The sequence below is a fragment of the Phyllostomus discolor genome, chromosome 8 (genome assembly GCF_004126475.2).
Source record: "Phyllostomus discolor isolate MPI-MPIP mPhyDis1 chromosome 8, mPhyDis1.pri.v3, whole genome shotgun sequence".
Lineage (NCBI taxonomy): Eukaryota > Metazoa > Chordata > Mammalia > Chiroptera > Phyllostomidae > Phyllostomus > Phyllostomus discolor.
The window spans coordinates 69,771,040-69,786,005 of record NC_040910.2 but is presented as its reverse complement, the minus strand read 5'-3'; the positions used below and the strand labels follow the sequence as shown (position 1 = coordinate 69,786,005).

Here is a 14,966-nt window from a genome sequence, read left to right as displayed (position 1 = left end):
TGTGGTTTGTCATTCCTAAGAATTGCACACTTGTTATTTGTTGGCTTTTTACACATGCCGACCCAGTGACATCTGGCTCTCTTGGCAAAAGGCCTGGCCCTTGGGACACTGTTATGAAAAACAATGCTTGAGGAGCAGGCCAGTTGTGTCTAATCCAGCCCAGGGCTCCTGACAGTGACCTGGCCAGGTGAGTGGAGAACTTAGCCCTAACTTATGTAACTCAGCTCAAGCCTGGATTTCATCATGAGACCCGGCTGGATGGGAGGCCTGGAGACAGCCTTGTAAGACATTGCGAGCCCTGCTGTGTCTTCTCATTGGGAGATGTGTGAGCTGTCCCTAAGAAAGAGAAATAATAAACGTGACAAGGTGCTCTACTTCATTAATTGGGGAAGTACAAATCCAAACCACAAGGCAGTACCACTACCAAAGTGGCTAAAAGGAGAAAGAGAATGTCAAGTATACTCTGCTGACAGGAGTGTCCAGTGGGGCCGCCAGTTTTGGAAAACTGTCTTAATCTACTAAAGTTGATGTGTGCACAGTGGTGTACACTGTACACCGTACAACCCAGTCATTCCACTGCTAGGTGTGTACCCATAAGAAATGTGTACCTCTGTTGACCAAGAGACATGTGTTCTAATGCCCATAGTAACCCTCTCTGTAATAGTCCGACCTGGACCCTAGTCATAAATACCTCAAACAATAAATTAGAAAAATAAACTGTAATGTGTCATGTAGTGGAATGCCATACAAGAATGAGTGCGAATAACCCACAACCACGTGCGGCAGCTGGCTGAACCTCACAGACATAATGCTGAGTACAAAAGGCCAGACACGGGCTGTGTCCACTTACATAGAGTGTAACAACAGGCAAAGCTAATGTGTGCTGTGAGAAGCCAGGATATTCGTCATCCTGGGGGGTTGGACGGTAATGACTATGGCAGGAGGGTGACTTGAAGGGCCATCTGGGGATTGTGGCAGTGTCCTGGTCCTTGATCTGTGTGCTGATGACATGGGTGTGTTCAGTTTGGGAAAATTCCAGGAATAGTACACTTAGCTGAGCCATTTTCTGACAGATATTATATGTCAAGAACAAGTTAAAAAGTAGTTGACAGGGTATATACCCAAAAGAATTGAAAGCAGGGACATGAATAGGTGTTTGTCACCCATGTTCATAGCAGCACTATTCATAACAGCCAAAGGTGGATGCAACCCAAATATATATATATAGTTTCAGCCTTAAAAAAGAAGGAAATTCTGACATGCTACAGCATACAGAAAACTGAAAGACATTATTCTGCTGAGTAAAATAAGACAGACACAAGAGGACAAATACTGTGTGATTCCAGTTGTATGAGGTTCATAGTCAAATTTATAGAGACAGTGGAATGGCGGCCGTCAGGGGCCAGGGGGAGGGGAGGAATGGGGTTAGTGTTCATCTGGTAGGAAGTGTCCATTTGGGAAGATGAAGTTCTGGAGACAGATGGCGGTGACGGCTGCACCACAGTGTGAATGTGCTTAGGGCCGCTGAGCTGCAACATTAAAAAATGGTTAAGATGGTGCATATTTTACCACAATAAAAACTAGATAATTGTAAATAATTATTGACAGCACCAGAGAGAAGCTCTGACAACAAGTGCCTCTGCTGAGCCCAGTAAGGGAGCGCTGAGGACAGAGGGCTCTGAAAGCTGTGCTGAGGGGTGGAGAAGGCCCCGTGTGACCTTGGAGGTATCAATAGGATCAGAACCGCCAGGCAAACAGCCTGACATGTCGAAGCTGGCACATTTGAGGGTGCTCCTGCCAGCCAGAGCGCTGGCATATCTGGCTGACTGTTTGCCCCACAACGCCCTGGTACATCTGTTTTGTGAACTCAGTGCAGCATTGCTGGTGGGTCATGGAGACAGGGAGGCTTCAGAGGAGGCAACTTGGTCAGCGGAAGGGCAGGATTTCCCACGTGGGCTTTAGTCTGTGGAGAGAGAGGTTGGCACCACAGTCCCAACAGGACAGCCAGGGCCCACTGCCCACAGAGCATTTCAGAGTCACAGTCGAATTCCTCCACATGACGGGGCCAGGCCCGTACCACAGGGAGTGCCTCCAAGTGGGGCAAGGGTGGGGTGACCTGTCGCCAGATCTCACTGTGGCCACAGAAGCCCTGTTGACCATGTGGGGCCTGTGAGAGACCAAGCAGCAGGGGCCCTGGGGAGGCACCCTGTATTCAGGGCGTACTGTGGGCAGAGCTCATACTTCCTGTCTGGGGCAGGATGCTGGGAACTGTGTGGTCAGGTATTTTGTTCTTAGTGTCCACTTTGGAATGGGAGGGCACAGTGTTAACTCTTTTACCAGCAGGGACAGGGTTCTCAGAAAAGCTTCCTTCTGACACCTGGACTTCTGGGGCCAGCCCCTGGCCGGTCAGTTCAGGCCACTCTGCCTGCTTGGTCCTAGGAAATCAGCTCTTCCGTCTCCGCTGCCCCACCCAAGGCTGGTCTTTTGAGCAGCCAGCCGCCTCTCTGGGCCTTCACTGGAGGATCCGGAGTCTGGTATGTGTGAACAGTGGCCTGGAAAGGCTTATGAACATTTTTGAGCTGAGAAAAGAATGTTCCCAGTCGGCAGGTGGATGTAGGAAGCATTAACCCAGAATAATCTTTCCTGCTCTGATGGTTTCATTATAAATCTATGGAGACGTGGGAGTTCCTCCGTGTTAGTGATATTATCCTTAGCTTCTGCGTGGAGAGGAAGGTGGGGGTGAGGGCTCCATGCTAAGGAGGAACAGGATTTGTCTATAAAAATTTTTGGGGGGGTTCCTTGGGATCTCTCTCTCTCCCCTGCACCCCCATGCTATTGATGGAGAACAGCAGCCAACCTATCTCTGGCTCTTTAGAAACTGTGGGAATCCCTGACCCAACCCATGGGTGGCATAAAAAAGGGAGGCTGCACAAGACAGAGGGAGAGGGGAGAGGAAGTAGAAAAAGGAATGAATGGTGAACAGACGTATCCTAGTGTTCTGATCAAAGCAAGATAGTCTGGGTGTGGGGGAACCAAGAGACCTTCTAGGTCAATAGTTCCCAAAGTGGGGCCTCAGGATGCATCAGCATCCCCTGGGAACTTGTTAGCAATGTGAGTTATTGGATGCCACCTCAGACCCACTGAATCAGAACCTGCATTTTAACAAGAGCCTCCAGGTGACTCATGCGCACCTTGAAGTTTGCGAGGCACTGAGTGGGCCATACTTCCTGGTCTGTTCAGAAGCTGTGCAGTGGCTTGTCTGTGATCCCAGAGGTGGTTCACTTCAAAGGTGGGACTTTCTACCTGCTGTATAGGTGAGATGGGCAGAGTTAGTCCCTGACTCTTGGTACTAAGGATGTGTGCCTAAGTATACCCATTTGTGTTTTGTGTCTTGGGGACAGAAGCTTTGTGTGAGCTATTATCATAGAAAGATGGAGGAACTGTGAAGGTGGGGACCTGCCCTGGAGTTAACACACAGAGCTGAATACCCTAAATGCTCTGGGCTTGGTTCTGATCACCAACTTGCCATCTGGTTGCTGGCATTTCAAAATATACTTTGTTCTGTCATCATCATTGTTGTTATTGTCATCCTCACAGCACTGACTGTTTATCAGGCATTTACTGGGATCTGTGCCCTGTGCTTATTAACATGCAGGTTTTCTCACTTGTCACCCCAACCACATACTCATTTAAAACTGAGGAAACTGGGGCCCAGAAAGGGGAGTAATGTGCTCACAGTCACTCATCGAGATGATAGAACCGATGGAACTTGGACCCAGGCCTGTGTGGATCCACCATTGCACTGGGGAAGCAAGGTAAAGCAATAGTGCATTTTGTATTTGTGACACTTTCCACATTTTATGGTTCTGGGGCAGAAGTTATCTTGATAATTGCCAAATCTGTTTAGTTCTAATTACCATATGTTAAAGTGTATCAAGACACTTTGTAGTATAAATGCTACTGTCTGTATCAGTTTAAGTTTCCATATACATTTTAATTGTATTTTAATTATAAAGATTGAAATGGGAATTCTATATATCCCAACCAGTTGAGAGAAAAGAATTCCTAAGTGTGAAAATAAGTGTTATTTATTCTGTTGCCAGAAAATAAATAAATAGGTGAAGGACATGTGGGCACTATCTCCTTAGTTATGATTATTTGCAGATTTTACATTTGAAGCAAAAGAGGAAGTCAGAGTGGGAAGGAGACCTGTGTAAACAGGGGGACCCAGTGGATTAGATTTGTGGCTCATTCAGCTGGGAATGGGCCATAGATGTCCAGGGCTTGCTGGCTTCTCCCAACTTCCCACAGGTTGGAGTCACTTTGGTGACTGATTGTTGCATTTTTAGCTCCTGGTGGGAGGTGGTTGGCAAACTGTGGTCCATGGGCAAAATCCAGCCTGTCAGCTGTGTTTGTAAATAAAGTTTTATCAGAACACAGCCACACTCACTTGCTTACATTCTGTCTGTGACTGCTTTCACACTGAGTTGTGAATGGCTGAGTTGAGTCACTGAGACAGTAACTGTATATCCCGAAGCCAACAATGTTTACTACCTTGTCCACCTAATCTTATCTTCTGGGTGTTTTCTAAGTTTTCTTTCTGCTGTGTGTCATGAATGCTTGAAACTCATTCATACATTGGTTAATTTGTCAAACATGGTTTGATCATAGTGTTAAGAAATCTTAGCTCAAGAGGCTGTGGGCTCATAAGAAAAAAGATTTAATCAAAGACTGTGGGCTTGATAATAAACATTTGGTGAACTTGCCGTGGTCAGTGTTCTTAGCTGCAAATAACAGCATCCACTAACTCAAGCAGAAAGGAATTTGTTTGTTAATAATTTAGATAACTCTCAGAATTGTTGGGAGGACTGAAAAAAAAAACTTAAGGTGGACTTTCAGGAGCAAAATCCCAAAACCACCCCCAAAACAAGCCACCAAGGGAGCCACTGCCTCTGCTACAGTCAGGAAGTTGCAGAACCAGGTATTAGAGCCATCTCTGTAGCTCTAGACCCCTGCCTCCCACACAGCCCAACCTATGAAACAGTGCCGTACCCTGCCACAGCCCCCGCTGACTCATATGAAGTGCAAATCACACACAGAAACTAGCTGCAAGGGAGCCTGAAAAGGGATTCCAATTCTCCAGCCCCTGGATGTTGACCAGACAATCTGGCAGCTACACACCCATTACCTCTGTAGTTTTGCCTGGAAAGATAAATATAAAGTGTTCAAGTCCTTTATTTACATATTAAGATTTGAAAACTTAAGACATCATTCAGTAAACGTAGCAAATGAGTCTGGCCCAGACTACCCAAGCGAGCAAGAATAGGTACTGTGGAAGTTTTTCTCAGACTCATCTCTCAGTCCCACCTATTTATCTTTTTTTTGTTGTTCTATCTGTTTTATTGGTCAGATATCTAGAATTCATTATATAAATCTTTCAAACTAGATTTTTTAAAGATTTTATTTATTTATTTTTAGAGAGGGAAGGGAAGGAGAAAGAGAGAGAGAGAGAAACATCAATGTGCGGTTGCTGGGGGCCGTGGCCTGCAACCCAGGCATGTGCCCTGACTGGGAATCGAACCTTCAATGCTTTGGTTTGCAGCCCAAGCTCAATCCACTGAGCTATGCCAGCCAGGGCCCTCAAACTATATTTTACAAGAATAGTTTACAATTCAGTTCTGATTGCACAAATACTTGACACAGGAATCCATTTTTACAAATATACGTGTTTTTTTATGAGAATACTTTAATGAAGAAAATAAGTCTCTGTACTTCTTACAGAAAAATGTATCAGTTTTTCCCTCCATTCAATCATCATTTTAGGTTTTCTGTCATAGGGTGTCCACCTCATCTAATAAACCAAATTACATTTGCTGCTGCTTTTCATTTTCAGCTAGTGTTGAGATTCACACTGCTAGGAATATTTAGGCTTCTTTCCTAATCTTTTCCGACCTGAAAGAATTCATGTATTTAGGCTAGGAGAGATCCTTTAAACAACACTCCTTCTAAATGTAACTTGCATCAGGCTAATCACTGTGCTTGGTGACAGACCTTTTTTCACTTCTCACTTAGGCAGTAGCAGCTAGTAGTTTTACTGCCTCTGTATCAGGCAGAAGGGATAAATCCTCACATTCCTAAGTTCCTAAACCGAAAAAATGAGACCCTAGAAACAAGAGTTAAATAGCAATATTAAGAAAACTAAAACATTTGCTATTGATTAGAGAACACTTTTAAGTTCAAGGTCTCTCCCAGGTTGAAGAAGACATAAAAGAAATAAAGTATAAGGATATGGCAGTAATTTTATAAAATATGTAAAAACTGAAAAAGGTTCATCACTTAGGTCAATGGTGGGTCATATTCAAAGTGCCAGAAGATACAGACTTTGTGGTTAGCTGAACTCAATATCTCACCTTGGTTTTAATGCTGTGGCTTTGAAATAACTTAATCAGTGCTCACCTGCCCAAAGCACATAACCATTTAGGCCAGGAGAACTTTACAAAACACTGAGCATGTTTACCTGAAGAGACAGGACCCACAAGGGGCAACATTTGGCATTCATTCCATTCCTTCACTGTTGCTGAAAAGTGTGTTCACTTGGCAAAGCTTGTCTTACTTTTCAAGTAGCAAGAACTAAAACCAAGAGGCTCGCATCATGTTCCTGAGTACTCAGCTCCAATTATCCAATGTTCTTTAAAAGATTCTATAACCAATCCCTTGTCCGACAAGAGCTTTAACAGTACGTGGGCGCTATAATATGCCCCATGTCTCTTCTCTTTTATTTCTTTTGATTTTTCTTTCTTACCCCAGTGTAACAAGGGCTACAAGTTTTTACCAAAATAGTTCAGCAGTAATTGGAAATGAGTTATCTTGCATTACTGAAAATGTTCTATCACATTATAGTGGGTCATATTTGCATGCTAACTAGGAGATGGTCAAAAGTGTCTGCTGTAGTGATTTTGCAGATTCAGCATTGTCGATGTATCCATCATTGTTCTTGTCTCTTAAAACACCATCTGTTAAGTTCATTAGCTCCTCTTCACTTGTCCATGGTGCCTGTTCATAGTCTCCTCCTTGTGGACATGAGTGATGGCTGTGGATAGTGCTAGGCTGTCAAGCAAATTATTGCCATCATCATCATGCACTTTGAAATAATGGAGCTGCAGTTGTTGTGGGGACATCTCCGCCTCTGCTTTGTTGATGACACCTTCTAGATGTTCCATGATATGCTCTTGGTTGTGCACTGTGTTCTCACCCACACCCATGCTGCTGGGATGGGAGGAGCCAGCTTCCTCGCCTTCCTCTCCCCTGGGCTCCTGGGCCCTGGCACCTGGGGCACAGACGGCCCAGAGCAAGCCACCCAGAAATGGGGCTCTGAGCAGCCGCAGAGATGTCACAGTCTCTGGTACCTTCGCTGCCCCTCCCTGCTCCTATTTCTTTCAAAGCTCTAGAGCCACCACCTTCAGGTAGAAAGATGTAGAAGTCTGTCCTCTGTGCTCCCAGAGCACTTTATCTGACCACTGTCCAAGAAGTTATGATATTCTTCTTCATATGATAATTACGTGCTTGCTTGTTTTTCTTCCATTTTTTAAAATTTTTTAAAAATAAGAGAACATTGTTGATATAGTACCTCTGATATACCTTTCATTCTGTTCTGTTCCACTAAACTCTCTTCTTCCCAGAGACGAATAGTATAGTTGATTTATCTTCCCATATTTTCAACTTTTACTGCATATGTGTGTCTATGAACAATACAGAGTGTTGTGTACGAGTTAATGAGTTTATCTGCAAGGCTGTCACACCAGATGTATCATTTGCAGTTGCTGTGTTTTTGAGATGGGTCCATGTTGCTTCATCAGGCTCTACTTCATTCATTTTCGGGGTCATATGATATGACATTGTATAAACAAGCTGCAATTCATTTGTCCATTTCCTGCTAGTGGCCATTCAGCCTGTCGCCCCAGTTTTTTCTTGTAAACATTGCTGCAATCAGCAGCTTTGTCTATCCTTCCTGGGGTTATATATGAGATTTCTCGAGGGTAGACACCAAGAACCAGAATTGTTTGGCTGTTTCCACCACTACTAGATTGGATGATTGCTCCAATCCCCCTCAGCTCTATATGGAAGCTTTCATTTCCCCTATTTTAGCTAACACTTGATATTATCAGACATGTATATTTTTGTCAGTCCAATGGGCATATTGTTTAAATTTGCATCTGTTTGATTATTAGTGAGGTTGAGCATCTTTTCCTATGTGTGTTTGCCATACTGGTTTCCTTTCTGTCACATGAATATTCGTGTGTGTGTGTGTGTGTGTTCTGTTGGGTTCTTTTTCTTGTTTATTTGTTGGAGTTCTTTATATATTCTAGTTACAATGCTTTGTTGTATGTGGTGCCATTCTTTTCTCCTAGTCTGTCATTGTCATTTTCCCCTCTGTCCTTTGTGTCCTCTGACCTAGTTTTGTGTCATGCAGATGCTTGAGTGAAGACAGAATCATGCTTCCCCATCAGATGCCGGCTGACCCAGAGTGCCAGCTTCTCTTTCACTGAGAAAACCCCAAACCCCGTTAGCTGCTGCCCCTGGAGGTGGGAAGAGCAGAACTCCTTTTCCTTCCTCCCACCTCCTCCATCTTTCTGGACCTAGATGCGGTCATTTCCTAGGGCTGCTGGGAGACCCACCCAGTCTGGGGGGCTCAGAACAGCAGAAGTTGTTTTTGCACAGTCAGGAGGCCAGAGGTCCAAAATCCGCACATTGGCAGGGTTGGTTTTTAGTGGAGGCTCATAGGGAGAATTTGGTCCCTGCCCCCATCTGAGTGTCTGTGGGGTGCTGGCAACCCTTGGAGATGCCCGGTCCCAGTCTCTGCTTCCTTCTTCGTGTGGTCTTCCCTTCTGTGTGCCGCTGTGTCTTCTCCTTTCCGGTTTCTTGTAAGAACACCCATCCCTGGATTTAGGGCCCACCCTAAATCCAGGGTGATCTCATATCAAGAACCTTAACTTAATTACATCTGCAAAGACCCTATTTCTTTGAATAACGTCACATTCATAGGCCATGGGAATCAGGGCATGGATGTGTATTCTGGGGGCTATTCAACCTACTGCATTAGGCAAACTCCTCAGATCCCAGAGAAGAACAAGGTTAAAAGCAGGACATGTGAGGGGAGGGGGTTCGGGTGCAGTGCTGGGGGGCGTAGGGGAGGAAGAGCACATTCTGAGAGAGGGCATGTGTTCTGTGAGGTGCCATTCATTCCCCTGGAGAAGAACAGCCCTACGGGTTGGGCATGTAGTTTGACAAAGTCCCAGAAAACAGGCAGTGGCTCCCAACCTGTCCTGCTGCCATGGAGCTTAGCTGGTGACTGTACCCCTGCAAAGTGGGCTGAGAAGGGGCCAAGGGTGGGCCACTCTGTCCATTAACAGATATTGAACTTTACAGATTCTGCCAGTTTAAAGATAAGTAAAAGGAAAACAAATGGACCTCTAGGGAAAACAGCAGGATCGAGGAAAAGATGGACACTTACCGCATCTGCATCTGTGTCCATCTCCCTCCTCAGAGTGTGGAGCACCTGAGGGCAGCTTTTGTGTTTCCAAACCCCTCGGTGGGGGCTTGTGCCCAGTGCTCAGGGCATCCTCCTTGTGGGGGGAAATGTGGAGGGCAGTGCTCAGCCGGGGCTGCGTCTGAAGGTTCTGCCCCCCAATCCTCCCGGCCCGAGGGTCTGCCTCCACTCCTCTACCCTCCTCCAGCACAGGCTTCCTAAGGGTGGGGACCGTGACACATGGCAAGGTCCAGTGAAGGTAGGGGGATGAAGAACGGGTGAACTCGTGCTCCTCCGGGTGGACCAGAGGGTATGTTGACACTGATTCTGGAAGTGCGAGGCCTTAGAGGAAACCTTTCGAGTTTTGGGTGGGAGAGCAGGAGATGGAGGCAGTTCTGCGAGTGCTGCGAAGATCCACTCTGTTGGCGTCAGCTTAACATGTGTCCCCAGGGTCGGGCTGGGGTGTGCAGGCGTCCTGTTGACCAAGACAGTTTCCTTCTCAGTGCTCAAGTCAGGGAAAGAGCCCCATCTCTGCGCTGAAACAGAGTCCTTGTCCGCAGATGTGCATGGAGCTGGACAGATCCCGGCTGAGATGTGGAGAAGGGTTTGATAAACGCTGGAAGGCTCCCACTCCAGTGTGCCAGAGCTCATTTAAACACCAGCTTGCCGGCATACTAGGAGGCCTCAGAAGGAGAGAAGGCAGGCAGGAGCGAGCTCTTTGCACTGACTCATCTTCCCCCCAGGGCCTGTGATACATGGCGCTGACATTTTCTGAGGCCTCAGCCCCCGGAGACAACAGACAGGCTGTGGTGAGGTCCTTGGGGGGTCTGGGGCAGCCCTGGATGGACTTGCTACTCTTGACGGCCCCGTGTGATGGAGGAGAGCCTGCGAGGCTCAAGAGGGAGGTCCTTGCTGCCCTCTAGGCCTCAGAGGAGGGGAACTCACGTCTCCCTCTCTGTGAACAGTCGGAGAATTTTCCTCTCATAAACAAAACAAACATGAGCTGATAGGGTGGAGGCCCCAGAGACAGGCTGGGTGGCCCTTTCTTCAACGTCTTAGCATTTGTTTCTCCAGGGGGCAGAATGCGGAAGCTTCTTAGAAGCCCGGAAAGCCGCCTGTGGGCCTCATCAACTTACTTGGTTAACCGGTGCTGGCGAGAGCTCTGTTGTTCTTGGAGAAGAGGCCTGTGAGCTTTTCAGATCCCTCTGAACACAGGCAAGTGGCTCAGCAGAGCCCCGAACCCAGGACGATGGAGCAGGTGCTTCATGGAGAGGGCAGGCAGTGTGGTATCCTGGGCAGAGCCCTCGTGGGGTCAGGAAACAGCCTCCAGTTTTGACCCATCCCTCTCACTAACTCCCTGGGTGGCCTTTGCAAGTCCTCACTTCACTGGTCCTTAGCTGCCCTATCTTTGGCTCCAGAAAGTCAAGCTGTGTGATTCCCAGAGATTCTACTAGCTGTTTGGTTCCATGAACCATTTGAAGGAAGCGCTGTGATGGTGGGGGCTTCCTCCCAAGGCCCCTCCCCTCCCGCCCCCTTTCTCTTCCACATCTCACTGACTTAGCCCAGTTTTGTTTCCAAAGCTGGAGTCCCAGGCCTTTCTGTGGAGCCGAGGAAGATGGGGCTTGCCTCAGCTTGACAGCCGGGGCCAGAGAACACTGCCATCCATCACGTTCTCATTGTCACTTTAGAAGGTCCCAGGAGGTCAGCTTCCAATTGCCTCTCGGTACAGAGTCTTGTTTGTATTGCTTGGGGACTGCCCTTTCACAGAGCTAGTGGAAAGACACCCCTTGTCCTCCTCAGAAGAGGTGATGACAAATGTATTATTTTGAAGGTCAACCAGAAGTAGAAGTTGGGAGACTATCGTGCTATACTGAAGTCCAAGTATGGGATACAAATATTTTTTAAGCATTGAGCACATTCTATTTATTTTCTTTATCACTGACTATATTTTGTCCACTTTCAGGAAGGATTTGTGATTGAGGTACAAGGGGTGGCTTTTGATATGAAAATGTGTATTGTGACTCCCTGAATGGGTGTGGGGGGTGGGCAGAGATGGGCCCCACTGGGTGGAGGAGGGGCCTCGGTGCAGGTCCTGCCCAGCCCAGGCCCAGCTGGGAGCGACACCGGGGAAGCTGTGAGGCCTGAAAGGGTGCTTTTAGGAAAGTCTGGATCAGACATGATGTTATAGGAAAAAATGCAGCGTCTAAGGAAACAGCGCATGAATAGAGAGAAAGCCGAGAGACAGGGCAGGGAGGCCGAGAGGACATAAAACAGATTGTCATCGGGAGCTAGGGAGAGGGGCCGGGCCGCTGACGGGAGGGAAAATGGCAGAGGCTCTCTGCTTCCCCAGGGAAGGGTGCGCGTGTGTGGGTGGAGCAAATGCAGAAGGGCTGTTGAGGCCGAGAGCCGGGCCTGTGCATTTCTGAGGCATGAAGACAGCAGAGCCCCAGGATGGGGCCACTGGCCTTGGGTCTGTGCCAGCAGGAGAAGCAGGTGCCCTCTCTCCCTGACCACCAAACCTTTGGGGTGGGGGCAGGGTCCACAGCAGGGGGCAGGAGTCATCTTGCACAGGACATGCTCTAGAAAGGACTAGGAGTCATGGACTCTGCCCCCCTTTGTCCCCTCCATGTTGCCTGTGAGAGAGGCAGGTGCTCTGTCGGGGCTGCAGGCGGTCTCCAGCAGCGCTGGAGGGTGCAGGCCACGCTGCCTGCTCCTAGCTCAGGCCTGCCGCTGGCCAGATGACCCTCGGCAGGTTATTCCCTGTGCCTCAGTTTTCTCTCCTGTAGAAGGGAGTTGATGTCAGTGCCTGCCTCCAAGGGGTGTGAGGATTAATTAATTCTTTTCTAATGTCAGTATTTTATTTGTAGCCCAAACAGAATTTATCTTTAACTTTCCCAGCTTTAAAGAAGTGAACATATCAATAATAGTTTGATGTGCCCTCCTGAGTTTATCTCCTTTTCAAATCAGAGTATTACCAGCTCTGACATTTTCTCATGAACCAGTGATGCACGCATGATTTTAAACTGTCTTTGATTACTTAACTGTTCTTTACTAGACAGCTCTGTGACTTGATTTAAAAAAATAAAGTAAAACCAAGGGAACTTTCTAATTTATCTTGGGATTATATAGTAAACAACATTCTTGAGTCAGGTTTAGATCAAAACAGCTGCCTGGTCAGGGTGGGCTTCCAGTAGGCTGGCGGAGCCTGAGCTGGTTTACTGAGCTTTGTTTCTCCGGGTGGCTCCACAGGCCCTGCGGGCAGCAGAGAGTGAACTCCCTGGTAGCATTGGTGGGGGGGGTGGGTGTTAACAGCCTTCACAGGGCCATTGGCGAAGGGGTTCATTCAGCGGCAGCGTTAGTTGTGATTGTCCTGAACTTGGAATGACTTGTCAGGACTCTGGCACACAGTGGCAGGTCCTTGATAAACACCAGATTCCTTCTGGAGCCCCCGCTGGTTTGCAGCTCCCTGCCCTCCCCATCCTCGCTCACCCTCGCTGCAGGCCAGACCTGGAGCAGGTGTTCACTCCCCTCCCTGTGTTTCATGTCTCCGGGAACTGCCGGACCAGACCGTTCCCCAAAGCTGCGGAGCCATCCTACATTCCCGCCAGGAAAGCACAGGGTTCCACTCTTTCCACATCCTCACCAGCACTTGCTAGTGTTTGCCTCTTCCGATTCTAGACATCCCAGGAGGTGTGCATCAGTGTCTTACCGTGGTTTTGGCGTGCGTTTCCCTGATGCTGAGCGGTGTTAAGCCTGTTTTCATGTGCATATTGGCCATTTGTATATCTTCTTTGGAGAAATGTCTGTTCAGATCTTTTGCTTGTTTAAGTTGGTAAGCTAGTTCTCAGGAGTGCTTGGAAGAAGGCCCCGCATGCCGCAGTGCAGTGTAAATTGCGGTTAGGAGGAGCCCCCAGGACTTGGCATGCTTGACTCCTCGCCCACCTGTGCTAAGGATGTGGGGGTGGGGGGCAGTGCTGCGTGAATGACCAGGTAGGCAGAAGCTGATGGTTTTGTATTTTCCCTCTCGAGGAGAGGCTGGAACACTTGCCACCCCACCAGACTTTTAGGGGGGTTTCCCCAAGTCCCTGTGGCGGGGCACAAGCCTGCCCATACCTGATGCTTTGGGTGACGACTTCAATGCCACACGGGATTTAGGTTTTGTAAACTCACAAGCCCCCGAGAGGTTGCTGGCAGGGTGTTGGCTGGCAGTATCGGTGGGGGCCAAATGGAGATGTCCCAAGTCCTGCCCCCCACCCCTCTCACGTCACAGCAGCTTCCTCTGCTGCTGCGGTTCACGGCGCTTACATCGTCCCCGGGTTGTTTCGTACCAGCTGCTTGCTGCTCAGGGGGCTGTTTGGCTCAGTACAGGCTTTCCTTTTCATTTGCTTTTTGCTTAAAAATACTCAGGTTTTTCCAAGAGTCGATTAGTCCTTGGTGATGAGTGATCAAAGGTTTGGTTCGACCTCAACAGTTCAAGTACAGCAGATCCTGAACTAACGAACATTGTTTTGTTCAACATCATTAAAGCACTGACGAGAAAAAACCCGTCGGTGCCCTGGCCGCTGTGAGCAGAGCGGATGCGTTCTCCCCACGTCAGCATGGTTTTCTGCAGGGACTCCAGCTACCTGCCGCCTCCCAGAGCTGTGCATGCGTGGTGAATTGGCACGTCCTGGTTGTCCCAGGAAGAGCACGAGGCTGTGTGTGTGAGTGGCCCTGCAGCGGAAGGGCGTTCTGTCCAGGGTGGGTCCCATTCTGTGCCCTGAGCTGCTGGGACGGGCACCGGGCACCTGACCCTGAACAGGGATAAGTGGGCTGGAAAAATAATGACCTGACTTGTTTTTATTAACATTTCTTGAATGTATATATAGCTCACGTTTATTTCAATGCTTAGTATTAGAAGTGTTTTGAGTCTTTATTTAGAAGTTAGGTGATGTGTTTGTGACCAGGACTATACAGTAGGAACTTACCTCTTGTGTTTATCAATTAGCCTATGGTAAAATTGGCTTTGTTATACATGGTTGTGCTTAAACTCGAAGTTTCCAAGTACCTACCTACGTTAAGTGAGGACATCTTTGGGTCTCCCTGCATACCTGTTGTGAGCCTCAGGACAAGAGACAATTAAGGACCGTGAGGATTAAACTGCCAGGCTGTGTGTCATCCTGTGCGTTGAGGGGTGGGACTAGAAAGGAGGTCGGCCCCCTTTCAGTGCCGGGCCATGAAGGGCAAGGGAAAATTAGGGTGCAGGGGTCCAAGTGGAATCCTTGGACAGGTAGCTGGATGTCATAATTGAAATTCCCCTGAGGGATGAGCTGGTCATTCAAGAACTGGGTCCCCACAGCCAGCTTGTTAATGACCCTGCTGGTGATAAAACTCCTGTCTCCTCCCGAGGGATGGTTTTCTCCTTGTTTTCCTAGAGGCCATTTATATTCGGGTTCTAGTT

The 14,966-nt window shown here is 47.9% G+C and overlaps 1 protein-coding gene and 1 pseudogene across 4 annotated transcripts in view; one reads left to right on the top strand and one right to left on the bottom strand.

Annotated features, from left to right (window-relative positions):
- Positions 1-14,966, top strand: part of NTN1 (netrin 1) — a 194,685-nt gene that overhangs the window by 79,041 nt on the left and 100,678 nt on the right. The gene's annotated exons all lie outside the window — the stretch shown is intronic.
- Positions 5,685-8,210, bottom strand: LOC118502090 (annotated as a pseudogene).